We start from the raw sequence: 17,422 nt of genomic DNA on the forward strand, positions 1-17,422 counted from the left end.
AGGGGATGTGCGGGGCTATGGAGTGGCAGAGGCACAGGGGTGTCAGGGATATGGGGAGGGGGACATGGGGTGTCAGGGATGGGGGGCAATAGGAGGCGGGGATATGGGGAGACAGATACAGGATATGAGGGTCAGGGATATGGGGAGACAGATACTGCAATATGGGGTGTCAGGGATATGGGGAGACAGATACTGCGATATGGGGTGTCAGGGATATGGGGAGACAGATACAGGATATGAGGGGCAGGGTTATGGGGAGACAGATACCGGGATATGGCATGTCAGGGATATGAGGTGACAGATACAGGGATATGAGGGGCAGGAATACGGGGAGACAGATACCGGGGTATGGGGTGTCAGGTATATGAGGTGACAGATACTGAGATATGAGGGGCAGGGACATGGGGAGACAGATACCGCGATATGGGAGGCATGTATAGGTGGAGACTGACAAGACACAGGGTTATGGGGGTGTCAGGGATATTGGGGCAGAGATATGGGTCACCGGAATATGGGGGTGTCAGGGATATGAGAGGCATCTCCTGGGGGCTCTGGGGTTGGGTTTGAAGCCATGTCTGTTAAAAGTTATCTCTTCTGCTTTTCACTTTTCGTGTTGGATAGTCACTGTTGGTGCCCAGTGCAGGATGGAAGGGAGGGCAGGGCTGAGTCAGGTTTGCAGGGAGCAGCCAGAAAGAATCATTTTGCTATTGAGATGTGAGGGTAGATGAATACCCCCTCTTACTGTTCACACTGCGGGCAGTGCACTTGGGGTGACCATTGGCCCTGTGACGTGTGAAGGGATGGAATTGTTCAGGCCAGAATGTTCTGTGGTGGTTACGATTCCCTGGGTGGGAATTGGGCAAAGGGGCCCTCGGATGTGATGGGGGAGGTGACAGCTGGTGAGTTATCTGGGAAATGGGCTGAAGGACCATAGGGCATGGTAAGGCGCTGACACAGATGAGGCAGTTGGGAAATGGGCCTTAAGAGGAAGGGAAGAGGAGAGGCATATGGGCACTGGGCCATAAGAAGAGGAGAGATTCTTAAGAAAGTGCAGTGACAACAGCAGAGCCCCCTTGATGAGCGGTGAAAAAAGTGAGATAAATTGGACAGGGTGTAAGCTTAAGTATGTGAGAGGAGCAGAATCAGGGACATGAACATGAGGTGAAAAGAAAAGAAAGGAAGAGAAGAAACCAACCAATCCAAAGAAAATATGAGAGCACTGGAAGCAAACAGGCTGTGAAATTCCCTGGGAAGGTAAGTGACCCTCTAGTTTGTTTGAATATGAAAATTTCTGGGTGTTTAATAGTAAATGTTGTTTCCAGTGGAGGGATAAATGGGCTCAGGGGAGATATTGCTAGAAGTAAGGTGTTTCAGTGGGGACTGGGAGTGTGCTCTAGGTCATTCAGTCTCTCTTTAACCTAGAGTGCATGGCCATTTAGGATAGGATTTTCAAAAAAAAGGGCTCAGCATTGTAACACTGTTCCTGTTGAAGTCAGCGGACGGGTGCAGGGAGGGAAAAAGAGTTTACCATTTTCTTAAATGGGAGGAGAGTTAAGGCAGCTTGAGCACTTTTGAAAATTCCACCTATAGGGTCTTGGCCTTAAGTGGCCCATGGGGCTCTTGCTGCTTCTCTCTCTTACTGAGATGCTGCTGGAGACACTGCTTGCTTAGCCTAGTAAAGTGCTGATTCTATATTCCTCCCCTCCCCCTTTTTTTTTTGGCAGAAAACAGAGCCATGATCTTTGCAGCTTTCCTATGAGATTCCTTCCATGGTAACAACAATAGAGCCATAGAAGCAGGTAATTACATACTCAGCTGCTGCACTGTAGCAACGTTGCTGTGCAAGGTGTCACACCTGTAAACATTTCAAGGCTAAGTCCTGGCATTAGAGGGCTATATGTGACCTGTGACTATTCTTTAATCACTCTTGGATTATGGGGAATAAATGTTTTCCACAGCTATGAAAGTGGGGAACGAACATACACATATATTTATTGTGGGGCATCATTATATTTACAGCTTATAATCACTAGCTTACTGGGTAACTTTGTTTCATTTTCTCAATCTGCAAAACTGAGATAATGATATTTAGCTTCTTTGGAAAGTATTTTGAGATATATGGATGAACAGTGCTATATAGTAGCTAGGTATTACTAGTGTAATTTAAAAGCTTAATGTGAATTATAATATATAATAATTCCTCTTTGTTTGAATCTTCCCTTGGAAATGCCCTGGCTTTTGCGTTCCATTATGTGATTAATAAAGCCATGGGGACTAGAGTTTCCTGTTTATGTAGAGCGATTTGTAGCTAAGTACAACAAATGCATGGTAAGTGATATGTAAGCTTCTTCTCTATATTATGGGCAAGGGAAATTACATTCTTTTTTAGTTAAAATGAAAGATTTTTTTGTCCACTGCAACCTTATTTCAGAAGCAAGTGAATCCCAAGATGATATGAACAGCATCAGTGCAAGAGCATAATGTAAAACTCTTTCCCACTGGGCCTAAGACGCCTGATAAACAGCCCTTCTCATCATCAATTGGCATGAATTTCTAATTGCATCACTTTGCTAGCAGATTCCAGACTAGCTCTAAGTAGCAAAAAATTCTCAGAATAAATCAGGGATAAATGAAAACAAAGACCAAATCTATTTTATGGTCCTTGAGTCCTGATAAACTTTTTCAAATCTCCCTTTTCTGACCACCACTATGAATATGCTTAAGAATATTATCTGTGGAGAGCTGGAATTAATATGTTCATAGGTGTTGTCACCTAGGGAGGTTCTCAATCTGGTAGTGCTTCTAGCTTTGTTTTTCATTTTACTGTTGTGTAAATTTACCTGTAGTTCTTCTTGCAAAAGATGTTAGTCAAACAATCTTGGAAACTGTATGTCTCTTTATCCGGAGAGCAGCTACAGCAGGATATCAACACAAGATAGTCAGATGCCTGACAGTTTAGGGCAGAGAGTTCTATGACTGTGTTCATCATTAATATGGAGACCAGAAGTCCCAACATACATTACTGCATCTTGATCAGAACAGATCTTACAGCAGACTGGAGTACTGCATATTGAGGTATTTAGTATCAAGAGGCTACACCACCAGATGAAGGAGACTGCAGTCTTCTCTATTTTGTTTGTACAAATTAAGTGCAGTGCCTTGGACTTCTGACAAGTTGTCAGTGCTGATCTCTTCTGAGAAAATAGAGCTATCTCTGCTATAGGGGGATCATTGAGCTGAAAGTGTTGTCCAGTGATAAGGACAACTCCTAACGGTAATCTCAGTAGGTTAAGAGGTAAAGGAGGATGCCCCTGAAATACAAGGAATAAATACTGTGAGCTGATGCTGAAACTTGGTCTAAAGTAAACCAATGAATAGTAAGCAGATAACTGCTAGCCCCTCTTAAAATCAATATCAGTAGTTAAGACTTGGGCATTTTCACCTTAGTAAAGCTAAAAAAATCACTTCATGAACACTAAAGTATCAAGCTGTTGTATGGAGTTTCACTAACATCTCATGCATTTAGCTACAAACTAATACATATTTATTTCAGCATTTTGCTCAAGAATTTTAGAGTAGAAAGCCTTTTATCTGATTTCTTAAAGAGGATCTCATCCTGTTCCTGTTAAAGTCCATGGGAATTTTGCCATTGACTTCAGTGGTACTCATTGGTGATGGAAAAACTTGGGGATGAACACAAAGGTATTGTTCTGTGGATGATTGCTGCCATCGAGTGTCCCCTACCATGCACTACATCCATGTAATTGCTAGAAAGTTAACCAGTCTAATCAATAGTTTGTTTGTGTGTATATGTTTTTTCTTTAAACTGTGTAGCGGTGATTTATGTTATCATATTAGTCAAATATCATGTTTTTTTCATCCTTCCTAAACATATCATACTTAAGAGAGGCATGCAATAATAAACATGTCCAGCTACTTCCATCTATCTATACATAGGTCTTTCTTTCCATTTATCCTTTCTCCTTAGCTTCATTTGAAGAAGGCTGCTGATGTTTGTAAGTAGGAATTGTTTTCTCTAAAACTGATTATTACAAATATAAAATTTTCAATTTTAAAAAGAATCTATCATGTTCTCTAAGTATATATGTTTTAAGGACATATTAATTAGTATTAAAATCTGACTGTGTGAACTAAAGCATTCAACAATCTCCCCAAAATCAAAACAATTGGCAGAATACCCTGAAAATCAACAAGTCCACCCAGCTTCCTTCCCCTCCCGCCATTCCTATCTATTCCCTCACCCGTGGCTCTTGTCCCTTTCTCCCATCTCCTATTATCCACCCTCTGGCTTCAGATCCCTCTCTAACTTCACTCCCAGGAGCAGCGCCAGGGTTTTTGGCGCCCTAGGCGGGGGTCCTTCCGCGCTCCTGGTCGTCGTCATCAATTCTGAGGCCGGGGGGGGGTCCTTCCGTGCTCCCGGTCTTCGGGGCACTTCGGCGGCGGGTCCCGGAGTGAGTGAAGGACCTGCCACAGAATTGCCACTGCAGACCCGGAGCGCGGAAGGACCCCCCCGCCGCCGAATTGCCACCCCCCAAAATCCTGGCACCCTAAATGGAAGCGCCGGCCCTGCTCACTCCTATGCATTCCAGTAAGGCTGCTTTCGAGTCCTAGATGCTGTCTGGGCACTGTAAGAGTGCATCATCCTTTTCCTTTGTGCTGCCTGGGTGCCACGGGGGGGGGGGGGGGGACAGCGGGGAAAGGAGGGGACTTTGAGGCCACCAGAGAGTCAGTCTCCCTGCTGCATTTCCAGTACCCAGTGTCATAGCTGGAGGAGCAATTGCAAGGAAAGTCATGTTCTGCCTCCCGGCAGCCCCAGAATGGAGCATACTCAGTCCAGTCACACACAGCAATGTGAAGCGTTAAGCATGTTCAGTTCAGACAGAATGCTCAGAGAATTTGGCTGCTAAACTCTAGCATATCTCTGAGCATGTGTGAACTGAAATTTTCAGAGACTCATAACTTAGTCACATTTGTGTAGATTTTCATGGAGGCAACAAAAGGCACACCCCTGTCACTATGGTAAATTTCCAGTCATGGGGGCACTAGAATTTTTCAACAAAATGGTTGTAAGAATTTTTTAACATGGCAAAACAATGTATTTTTCCTTAATCTCAGTCTGAGAAGCAGCTGAACAGTTTTTGCTGAAATTTTCCAAAACAATTCACTCCAAAGCAGCCCTCTGACATGGAAATATCAGCTTAAATGGTTAAAGTTTGGCAACTGAAAAGAGGGTCTTCTGCAAAGTTTTGAGCAACCTTAACTATAGGCATTGCTACCTGCACCATCTACATTTAAATAATCCTAACATACTTAACAGCTCTGAGACTGGAAAAAATGGTCTTTTTAAAAATCTGAAATTCATGGAAGACAGGGGTATGAGAAGGAAGCTCCCCTTGGTTAATATTATTATTATAGAGTATTGGATTTGGCCACCAATGTTACTACTCTTCACTCACTGATATCCAGAAGCCCATTTGTATGATGTGGGGGAAGCCTTTATGGGGCAGGTATTCCTGGAATTGCTAAGCTTCAAGTGAGTTTATTACAGCTGTTACTACTATCAATGTCAACCCAGAAAACTCAGGTCTAAACAAATACAATATTATGGGAGTTGATTTACAAGAGCGTTAGTGAAAGCTTTTCACTTCCAGTGTTCACCTAAAAGACTTGCTATCTGGCACAGATGATGTTTGTCCTTTCTGAGTAAGGAATGAACCAGTGCTAAGCATAGAGTTAATTGGCACTTTTGACCTGGATGTGGCATAATACAAATTCTGAATTCTTGTGGACATTAAAGATCCCATGGCTCTTTTTGCTAGTTCAGAGGTGTTGGCTCTGGTGTGCAATCTTCTTGCTGAAATTCCTGTTACTTTGATTAGAAATAGTATTCTTCTTTGTGTGTCCCTAAACTATAGCATAGGGTTGCTGCTATTATTATACTGTAGTGGTATCGGGTCTCATCTCAGTTACAGCTGCATTTCAGAAGTAGTGCTTTTTGCACAGCAGCACTCTCGTCAACCAGCAGGCACTCTTGTCAACCTTGGGTCATTACAAGGTTTTTATGTGGATTCTGTATCTCAAGACCATGCCTTGTAAGAAAGAGCATGATGATACTGTCACTGTTGAACATTTTGTAATAAATATACCTATCTCATAGAACTGGAAGGGACCTTGAAAGATGATCGAGTCCAGTCCGCTGCCTTCACTAGCAGGACCAAGCTTTTTTCTTTTTGCTCCTGATCCCAAAATGGCCCCCTCAAGGATTGAACTCACAACCCTGGGTTTAGCAGGCCACTGCTCAAACCACTGAGCTATCCCTCCCCCCATTTAAAAAAAAAAATAGGGTTGGAATGGCCCTGCTCAAAGCAGGACTAATCCCCAGACAGATTTTTTACCCCAGTTCCCTAAATGGCCCACTCAAGGATTGAGCTCATAATCCTGGGTTTAGCAGGCCAATGCTCAAACCACTGAGCTATATCAACATTTCATCCCACTCTCATCATGAACCCTTCTCTGCCCCCCACCGCCTCCATCATCACTAAGAGTTTGCATGATTTGGGGCATACAGAGTAAAGGCAGAAGAGTTTTAATACATGAAATGGATGTATTTAACATTTGCAATATCACTCAATAACAATACCTATATATGTAATAAGGTGTTTCTGTAGCACTGTACGTGTGTGATGGTTTATAGCTCAGTATAAAAAAGCAAGGTTCCCCAGGAAGTGTACAATCTGTTAGGGTATGTCTACATGCAATTAAAACTGCAGCTGGCCCATGCCAGCTGACTCAGACTTGAGCTAAGGAGCTGTTTAATTACAGTGTAGACATTGGGGCTCAGGCTGGAGCCCGGCCTGTAGGACCCTGCGAGGTGGAAGGGTCCCAGAACTTGGGCTGCAGCCTGTGCCTGAACCCACAATTAAACAGCCCCTTAGCCCAAGCCATCTGGCATGAACGAGCCACAGATAATGGAGGGTCAGACATACCCTTAGTGTACAAAAAGGGACACAAACAAAGGGTGGGACGGCTTGGGAAGGACAAAGGTTACAAAAGCAAAAGATCATGTGACTGCCTTCTTACTTTATGTTAATATGTAATCATTACAGTATGTAGGAAACAGTGGTGGAAGGCTAATAAAAAGGATCTTTAAGGAGGGATGCAATTCAATGTGGGTAGTATTTTTTATTTTGATTGTATATTGTTGCAAGACACATAATATGAGTGCCCTATATAAAGTAGCACCCCGTTTATTCGACCCTCCATTATCTGTCTCTCTCTATTAACAGAACAACCAGCGCACGCAGGTCCAGAAGGGGGCAATCTCGTCTATGGCCACTAGATGGCACTGCAGCTTCGCACTTTCCCATTCTCCAGTTTATCTGAATTTTTGATTATCCAATCTGGCCCTGGTCCCAATAATTGGATAAACGGGATTCTTCAGTACTCCAAATATTTTATGATTTGCAAATGGCAGTACATAAAACCAGTAAGTTAGTCTGGTAGGATTAATTGATCTTCAAATTTTATATATAGTGTACATCATCTATAACTTAGCCTCTAAGTCTAAGCAATGGCCCCCTGCATTTTCCTTTGACAGGATCACAACATCTTTTTGAACTCTGATCTTTTTGTAAGTTTTATGGTATTAGCCAAATGTAGGGAAATTTGTTCTTGAGCGTGTCTGCATGGGGACACTCAGGAAAGTTAAGATGAACTAACTGTAGGTGTGAACTTAAAATGCATTAAATCCCTGTGGGGGCTTTCTCCTTCAGAAGTAAAGTGGCTTTTGTTCACCTTAATTTAATCCTTTTAAAGGGGATTAAGATGCTGCTGACTTTTGTATATTGCACATGGCTGTTTGCGTCAGTCCTGTGTGTCCTGACCCAGGAGTAGTTGTTGACAGAAGATGCAGTGCACCATCGTTAAGTATCCCAGTATGCCCTGTGCCACCATCCAGCACAATGTCTTGTGGGTCACTTTCATGTACTTTGTGAAATAACAGCAATTTGCACAGAGGTTTCTAGGAACTAGAATCAATTCCCACAGTCCCACTTTCTCCATCCCATAATGCTTGTTCCATCTCCATTTTCACACTTTTAAAAATTTGCACAATCCCACATGCTGCTTCTCTGTCTCTGGTATCTCTCTGTCAGAAGCACAGACCCTGCACAGCTCAGCACAATTCTCATGACCGTTGCTGATACAAGATGAAAGATTCTCCTGCATCTACAGAACCTCAAAAACTTGTGCTACAACTGGTGATGCAGTGATGAAAATGGGATGCCTGAGCACAAGGAATGGATAATGGACACAGTGAATCAAAATGTCAGCTTGTTGCTGGCATTCATTAAGCAATTCAACATGGTGAATTGGTGCTTCTGGGCCCTCACTGGTGGGATCACATCGTAATGCGATGGTTTGGAATGACAAGCAGTGGCTGCAGAACTTTCAGATGCAAAAGGCACATTCCTGGATTTGCGTGCCAAGCTTGCCATAGCTCTCCAGTGCATTGACACTGGAATGCAAGCTGCATTGATAGTGGAAAAGTAAGTAGAGATCATAGTCTGGAATCTTGCAATGCCAAATTGCTATTGATCAGTGGGGAATCAATTCAGAGTTGGAAAATCCACAGTGGAGGCTGTTGTCATCAAAGCGTGCAAAGGCCATCAAGTATATTAAGTTGTACAGAGACTGTGACTCTCAGCAACGTGCAAGAATAGTAGATAGATTTCAAGAAATCTATAGGATGCAGATTCCTACTTTGACACCTTCATCCCTTGCCAATGAGTACATCAACAGAAAGAGGTACTTTTCCATGATTATTCAAGCACTGGTGGATCACTGGGGACGCATCACAGATATCAGTGTGGGCTGATCAGGGAAGTTGCATGGTGCTTGCATCTTCAAGAATACAGGACTTTTTTAAAAGCTGCAAGCAGGGACAATCTTCCCTGACTGGCACATTAACAGTGGCAATGTTGAAATGCCAATGGTGATTCTGGGGGACCCAGCCTACCCCTTACTCCCAAGCCAAGGAATAATCATCTACCAACTAAGCAGGTGCAGGATAACTGTTGAATATGCTTTTGGTAGATTAGAAGGTCACTGGTGATGTTTGATGGCTAGACTGGATCTCAGCGAGACAAACGTTCCTATCATTATTGCTGCACATTGTGTATTATGTAATTTTTCTGAGGCAAAGGCTACTGGGGCAACATGCAGAAATGTGGTGGACAGTCTGTCTTTTGAATTCAAACAGCCACACACCCAGGGCTATTTCTTCTGGCTCTAACCGAGCACAGGATAGTGATCTGTTGTGGACTGTGTAAATTAGACTGATATAAATTCAAGATTAGTGTTTCCTAACATGTAGTAGTTGCTTGAAGTGGTAACTACATTCATTCCAAATTATTAACTTTAACTGTGTTCCCAGTGCTTGTTTAAAAAGTAAAGTGAGGAATCAAAAGTAAAAGCTTTTGTTCTCTAAACATGATGGATGGGATGGATGCCATTTTTAAATTTGGGAAGAAGGGCAGGAGGGAATGGAGGTTTTAGTTACCAAAAAGGGAAATAGAGATGCTTTTAAAGAATACAGTATCTATACACTTACCTGAGCTCCTTTCTCCTTCATCACTGGGCTCATCCAGGCTTGACTGGTTGGACTGGCTTGTCGCTGGCGGAGTTGGGTGATTCCTGGATCATCACATGGTTTATCCACCCTTCTGGTTCCCCCTCCTCCATCAGCTCACTATGCCCAGCTCTCACAAAGTGTCTGCAGTCACATTCAGAGTGCTGGTGGGGTCCCCAACTATGACATGCATGTTATTGAAGTGGCAAGACTGTGGCAGCCCTAAGGCTTGCTGCCCTCACTCACCCCCTGATATGCCTGATGAAGTTCCTTGGCCTTCACCCAGCATTGCTGCTCATATCCCTGTCATGGCACATAGATGTCTCTAACCTTCAGCTGCTCCTTAGCTGGGCTTGCACAGCCTCTTCTCCCTATGGGTGGAGGAGAGCCATGATGTCCAGACAGGAATGTGTCTGGTAGCTTTGTGTGCATGGAGCTGACATGGTGGATGCTAGCAAAGGTGTGTTAGTAGATATGCTCACCAACGTGAGCAACCAGGAAAAAACATTTCAAAATCACACCGAGTCTTTGAAAGGTCAGGCAGGCACCTGGTATGTATGACCCCTGGGCAGCAGAGGTCAAAATTATTACTGGAGTGACCCCTGTCTCGGGGGCAGGGGTATTATCAGATAGCTGCAGGATTGCTATGGTCAACAGAGGTAATGCGGTGCCTACAGTAGCACAACATCGATGGAAGTAAATTGACTTTGGCTCTGCGTCATTTGGGGAGGTGGTGTTATTGCATCAATTAAATGGGCTGATATTTCAGCAGGAGACAAATTTAGGTGTGGATGCATGCAAAATTATGTCAAAACAAATTGACTTAGGTCAAGCTAACTTTCTAATGTAGCCCAAGCTTAAGACTCCAATGCTAGCAAGGTTTAATTATGACCTTGTATTTATACAAAGCTTATTTTTTTCATTAATGGCATTTTCAAAGACTAAGACAATTCACAGTAACACACACCTGAAATCACACTGGATGGCATTGACCCATTGCTATGATATAGGTTGAGCAATGAAAGCCTGTCATTTACATAGTACATTTTCTGAGTGTTTCAACAGAGGCCTTCGGCCGTGGATCTAGGTAACCAAATGTCCTGATTTTATAGGGACAGTCCTGATATTTGGGGCTTTGTCTGTTACCCTCCCCCCCCCCCAGCCCCTGTCCTGATTTTTCATTCTTGCTATCTGGTCACCTTATGGATGCCATAAACAATGATGCATGTTAACAGTGCAGGACGGGCTATTTCAAAGCACTGTACTGACATCCATTTTGCATTGCATATAATATCGAATACTGTAAAATTTTCTCACTGGGTGCAGTACTTATCTGCATAGAGGGGGAACACTAGGATTCTTTTAAACATGTCTGTGTGCTTTTGGTGCAGAATTAATTCCCAAGATGCACAGAGATTGATTGGGCCTTGGGAATCTCCAGCGAATGTTGTGTACTTTTCCAGACTGACAGCTAGATGGTACTGTTGTGTAATGCAATAAATATTCCTCTGCCATTTCCCATAAGATGGCAGGTTAAACAGGACCAGTCACCAGTGCCTGTTTATTTTAATTTTCTTAAAAAACTGAATTTGATGCTGGCTAAAGGTGCCATATTATAACATCTTTTCAAAGGATGTCCAGAGAACAGCTATAGCATAGGCCATAGCAGTGCAAGTTTCCCTACATCACTTACTGCCAAAGTGCTTCAACCTTGCCCTAGAGTGACCACTTTTAGGCATGACAGAGTAGTTCAGTCTCCATGACTATTACATTTTGTTCCCTCTGCCATGAGATTGCCAGTAAGGGTATCAATTGTGATAGAGAGTCTTGTGGTGTGATCACCTGGTCAAGTCAGAAATGGACTGTGACCCAAAAACTCATGGCACATAGGACAGACAGCCATCAGGTGATAGTTTACAGGTAATTGGTCGTACAGGTCACCATCCACCTCCAAAACACCTTTTAACAGAAATACATAATAACCAAACTAACAATTTTTGATAAAATAAGGATATTTATTAACATTCAAGATTTACAACAAAATAAAGCAAATCATTGAAAAAATCATTGCCAATTTGTATTTTAGGAAAGCAACCTAAATTCAGTAACTGTTAGAAGATAATTTTAAGCCCTTAAATTCATATAGCCAGATCTAATACTATATACAAAATGCAATATTATCTCCAACATACCCATCCCAGTTACAGATCCAGTCCCAGAATGCCAGTGTTGAGGGTGTTTCCTGCTTCCCATCACTCCATGCTTCTTATTAAAACTCAGGTCTACAGTGTGATGGGTTCGGTCACAGAGACCCCCTTGGGACTGTCACCTGATGTGCTGAAATTACCTCTGAGCCCATTTTCCCTGCCAGCTTGGGACTTTAGAACCCTGCCTTGTTGAGCCAGATATGCTAACCTGCTGCAACACAGACCCATGGTCTAAACCATGCCCCCAAAGCTGCAGACTAAACTGAAAATGGCTTAGCAAGTACTCCTGTCTCCAGCACCCAGACACCCAGCTTCCAGTGGGATCCAAACCCCAAATAAATTTGTTTTACTCCGTATAAAGCTTATACAGGGTAACCTCATAAATTGTCCGCCCTGTATAACACTGATAGAGAGATATGCACAGCTGTTTGCTCCCCCAGGCATTAATCACTTACTCTGATTCAATTAATAAACAAAAGTGATTTTATTAAGTATAAAAAGTAAGATTTAAGTGGTTCCAAGTAATAACAGACAGAACAAGGTAAGTTACTAAGTAAAATAAATCAAAATATGCAAGGCTAACTTAATACACTAAGGATCTAGTTACAAATACTAACTTCTCACCCTAAATGTTATCTCAGGTACAATCCTTTTCAGACCAACATTGTAGTTTATGGCCTGGAACCACACAGGCATGGTGAGATCGAAATAACTGTGTTTACCAACTATGTACAACATGCAAGGCCTAGTTACATAGAACCCTGCCAGAGCATGCGTATATGAAACTTAGAAGACACTGCACCCCTAGAACAGGGGTGGGCAAACTTTTTGGCCCGAGGGCCACATCTGAGTGGGGAAATTGCATGCATGTACCTGTGTCTCAGCATACTGTTTGCGAACATTTAAAAACAGACATTCTGATAATGCAACAGAAAAATTCATACTTAAATCTAAAAGTCCTAAGAAAATGAAAGCTTAATATAACTTTTGCACGGATTTGTTAAAAAGTGTGTGTGTGTTGGGGGAAAATAAACTTCTCTCTGATCCACTGGGTTATAGAATAAGGGGAATATAAACTAGTTGTTACTAAGGTTCTGTGGTTTTCACTCTGGGGTGTTTCTGCATGCTCTTTTTTTTTTAATTGAAACACACCTGTAAAAATGTTAAATAAAGGGATGTGCCTTCATATAGGTTTGTCTTTTAAAGTGTTTATTCCTTTATTTACAAAACTTTCACTTGTATTTGTTGAAAAGCCGGCGAAGAAGCAGCCTTCTTATCTCTGATCCACTATTACATTACAAAGGCTGTTTTTGCTGACAGTGGCTTTGCTGCAAAAGCACGCTTCTTCAAATTGTCCTTACTAAAAAATGACCAATGTTAGTCTAAAACATAGGGGAAATCTTTTAAAAATTGTTTGTTATGAAGGGCATATCATTTTAACCTTTATTAAAGCCCCTATGTAAAAGGGATACATGGTGGGAAAGATGCTTGGGGTCTGATTTTTTTAGAAAAGAATAAGGCAGTTAAGGGGTGGGGGAGGGAGATGGCTCTTGTTTAAAAATCTTGGGGCTGTAGGATTGGTTCAGGAAAATGTATTCTATGATGCAGCTGTAGAACAGCGTCAGATTGGTCCGTTCCAAAGATGGAGATAACTAGCTTGAGGGGCTGTGAACCTTGGAAGTTGCCTCTTTCCCCAGGAACAGTTGGAAGGGTAAGATCTCTCTCTCGCTGACTCAACCATGTGCTGTCTATCTTTGCCCTTTGCAGAGGGGCTTTCTTTTCCCTTTTCTTGCCCTGTTCTCTCTTTTAACCTATCTTTATATGTTTTTCTTTTAACTCTTTTAAAATGCTCTTTTCTTAACCTATCCTTGTATTTAATAGTTTAAATGCTTTTCTATTAACCTCCCTTTATACTTTTTACCATGTGCTTACTAAAACAGTCTCTACTTTAGTAAATTCTTTTTGCCATGTGTGTTCTTTTTAACCTATCTTTCAATATTATTTAATGTTTTTAAATGCTCTTTTCTTAACCTACACTTATATTTAATACACCTTTTACATTATCTCAATTTTTTATTCTTTAATAACATGCCAAACTAGGCCTTTAAAATCATCTCTCCTTACTAAACCACACCAAAAATCTCTCTTTTTTTTAATAACTTGTTTCTATTCTTTCAAACTATCCCTTTAAAAACAAAAATCTCCATTTATTAAAGTTCTCTCTTTCAATTCTTTAATAACATGCCAAACTAGGCCTTTAAAATAATCCCTCCTTACTAAACCTAACCAAACAATCTTTCTTTCCTTTTTTCCTCTAAACCTTACCAAAGCTTTCTTTTTTAAATCTTTAAGCTCTCCCACTCTCTTCTTTCAACCTTTTTCTCTAAACAAGCAACCAAATGTATCGAAGCACAAGCACACAACATTCCCCCTATTCAAACATAAAAAGATATATATTTTTTTCAAAATGGCTGATGGTGCCAAACCTCGACACCAATGGAAATGGGGACGGAGGGTGGGACATAAGCCCTAAATTGGGCGTGGAAACCTGTCCAAAAATACATGGTGATGAATGCTATCGAGGTATATACCACAGCTTACGGCTTCTGAAGAGAAGTCCTGCCTCCAGAGTCCAGGGTTACTTTATCCATGGAGTTCATGCCAGATCTAGGCACTGAAGAGCCCCACTACTGGCTCTCCTGCCCTCCTGGATACCCCCTGCTCCACATTCAGGGATCTGGTTAAAACAACCACACTTCAAAGAATAGAGGAGAAGTTACCTTATGATCACTCTGAAGTGTGCTCTGATTTTTTGCATGCTTTAAATGGGACCTGAATTCTGACTCTGCCCAAATCACAAGGTTGGGCAGTACAATGATGTGTTGTCATTAAGACAGCAGGCTCCAATGAGAACCCTATTTGCTGGGCAAAGAGAATAACTTTGTTCCTTTCAGCTGAAGATCTCAGAGCTCTTTACAGGGATTTTTTAGGCAGGGCAGCATGTGGTGCTAGTAGTCAGGAGGTCTGAGTTCTTCTACTGACTCACGGTGTGACCTTGTTACGTCAGCTTTCTGTGCTATTTCCTCTGTACAATGGAGGTAATACCTAACCCAAACATGGAAGATGCCTTCTGTATAGTAAGTGATGTATGCAAATGGGAAGCTTTGAGCAAAGGCTTATTCATTTTGATATAGATTTTTGAAATACTGATCTATACAGCCCCATAAGCATGAAAGACTCTTCAGACAAATGAGACGATTCCCTTACCCCAAAGAGCTAACCCAGCTTCAATGAGATGGGGTGGTCCTTTAGAGAGAGAGGAGGAGGAGAGGAGGAGGATTATAGCCTGCAAATCCCTAGGTTACTGGGGTTAGTAATATGCGTGGTGAGTGTTTTGTAATTGGAGTCTCAATACTGTAATCTTCCATTGGGAGTCAACAAAACCATATGTTTGAAAGCTACTTGTGGTGGTAGACTGTGGCCTTTAACTCTTGGACAAGCTTGCTTTATATTCAGTTTGACCCCCTTCTCTCTATGTAACACAATAGCTTTTAAAAGCCATACCCAATTGGTTCCAACATTTCAGGGAATATTCTAGGCATCAGTGGCCAGAACAGCAGTGATTGAGGAAAACCAAAAGGGGAAAACAGGAAGCCGCTCCATCTGTTTAGCATAGTCACTGCTTCAAGTACCTCTGCTGTTGCCTGTGGGTCAAGCACCTGGTGGATGGCATCCATTATTAGCACCTTCTAGCACAGGGGTGGGCAAACTTTTTGGCCCGAGGGCCACATCTGGGTATAAAATTTTTATGGTGAGCCATGAATACTCCCAAAATTGGGGGTTGGGGTGTGGGAGGATGTGAGGGCTCCGGCTGGGGGTGCAGGCTCTAGGGTGGGGCCAGAAATAAGGAGTTCAGGGTGTGGGAGCGGGCTCCAAGCTGGGGCAGGGGGCTGGTGTGTGTGCATGGGAGGGTGAAGGCTCTGGGGTGGGGCTGAAGAGTTTGGGGTGCGGGGTGTGTGTGTGAGGGCTCTGGTTGAGGATGAGGGCTTTGGGGTTCAGGAGGGTGCTCTGGGCTGGGACCAAAGGGTTTGGAGGGTGGAAGGGGGATCAGGGCTGGGGCAGGGGGCTGGGGTTGAGGACTCTGGCTGGGGGTGCAGACTCTTGGGTGGGGCTGAGGATGAGGGGTTTGGGGTGCAGGAGGGTGCTCTGGGCTGGGACTGGGGGCTTCAGAGGAGGATCAGGGCTGGGGCAGGGGGTGGGGCATGGGGGAGGGCTCAGGGATGCAGGCTCCGCGTGGTGCTTACCTCAAGCAGCTCCCGGAAGCAGCGGCCATGTCCCCCCTCCGGCTCCTACGTGGAGCCATGGCCAGGAGGCTCTGCGCACTGCCCCGTCCGCAGGTGCCACTCCTGCAGCTCCCAGAAGCAGTGGCATGTCCCCCCTCCGGCTCCTATGCAGAGGCACGGAGCCATACCCTCAGTCTCCTTAGCCTCTGATGATATTTAGGTTACTTATTTATGAGAACAGCAATTGTATTTTCTGTTCCTGCTGAACACAATAAAACAGCTATTACTTTTGCCAGCAAAAATTCTTTTTGCACAGCTCTGGTTTTCTGGACTTCATGGTCTGTCCATTCTCAGGGTATATCTGTGGTACACAGTCCTTACAGTAGTGTGTGGAATAAATACACTGCACCCCTCCCAGAGCCTTTCACTGCCACGTGTAGCTGCACACCACAGTGTGGACACAGCCTGCTTTTCACTGCAGCATGTTGGTATGCTACCCTATGTGCCACCACCAGTGGTGTGCAGTGTGACCATGTCTTCAGGGTGGCACCTTTGCCACAAGCAGACCCTTACTGGTCTGTTAAGAACAGATTGACAGTGTAGTGTGGAGTAAATCAGGCAGTCCAAAGGCTCCGACCATTCCATGCTGAAGGCTTTTTTTCATGCAGAAAGTCACGGTTCTTCCAGAAATAGAATGTACATTTAACACACATCAAAATTATTATGCCATAAATAACTTACTCTGCAAGGGTAAAACATTTTCTGCCAAACTTCTCTTGAAAAAACTTCTGCGACATGAAATCCCTCTGGGGTGCACATTTGTTTAGACAAAACCCTTACTGGCTCTCTGAGAGTTCCTAAAGTTGGACTTTTATAATTGAAAGCTCAGTGCCAACAACCTCCAGGTGAGCTAAGCCCTCCTATTACATAACTGCAATTAAGCTTTCATGAGATCCCTTATAAAACTGTACCAGCTGCTCTCAAAGCGCCTCTGGCTCACACATGTGACACATTTCTAGCTGTCCCTGTCCCTCCAGTCCAAATTGTTGAGTTAAATATTTTCCAAATGGGATTACAGGAGAAAACTGTAGACACGATGGCCATGCCCTCCAGACAAGCTGCAGGGAGAGTAAAACCAGAGTTTCTAAGGGATCATTCTACACCAAGCACTTCAAAATTAGACCCCCTAAAGAAATCTACAGAGCAGGCAATGCTCCTTTTCCTACTTAGCTATGCCATCTAGTGGCTACCAGCAATGCTTCTCAAATACAAGTCAGTCCATT

The 17,422-nt window shown here is 43.1% G+C and overlaps 1 protein-coding gene across 2 annotated transcripts in view; it reads left to right on the plus strand.

The window, feature by feature from the left end:
- Positions 1-171: 171 nt before the first annotated feature.
- Positions 172-17,422, plus strand: part of DAB2IP (DAB2 interacting protein) — a 411,471-nt gene continuing 394,220 nt past the window's right edge. The window contains exons 1-2 of one of the 2 annotated variants that reach the window (XM_042854396.2): positions 172-1,254; positions 1,725-1,799. The gene's annotated coding sequence lies outside the window, so the exon portion shown is untranslated. The remainder of the gene's footprint in view (positions 1,255-1,724; positions 1,800-17,422) is intronic. The other variant, XM_065572093.1, reaches the window with a different exon arrangement.

This window comes from Chrysemys picta, chromosome 18, assembly GCF_011386835.1.
Source record: "Chrysemys picta bellii isolate R12L10 chromosome 18, ASM1138683v2, whole genome shotgun sequence".
NCBI classification, from domain to species: Eukaryota; Metazoa; Chordata; order Testudines; family Emydidae; genus Chrysemys; species Chrysemys picta.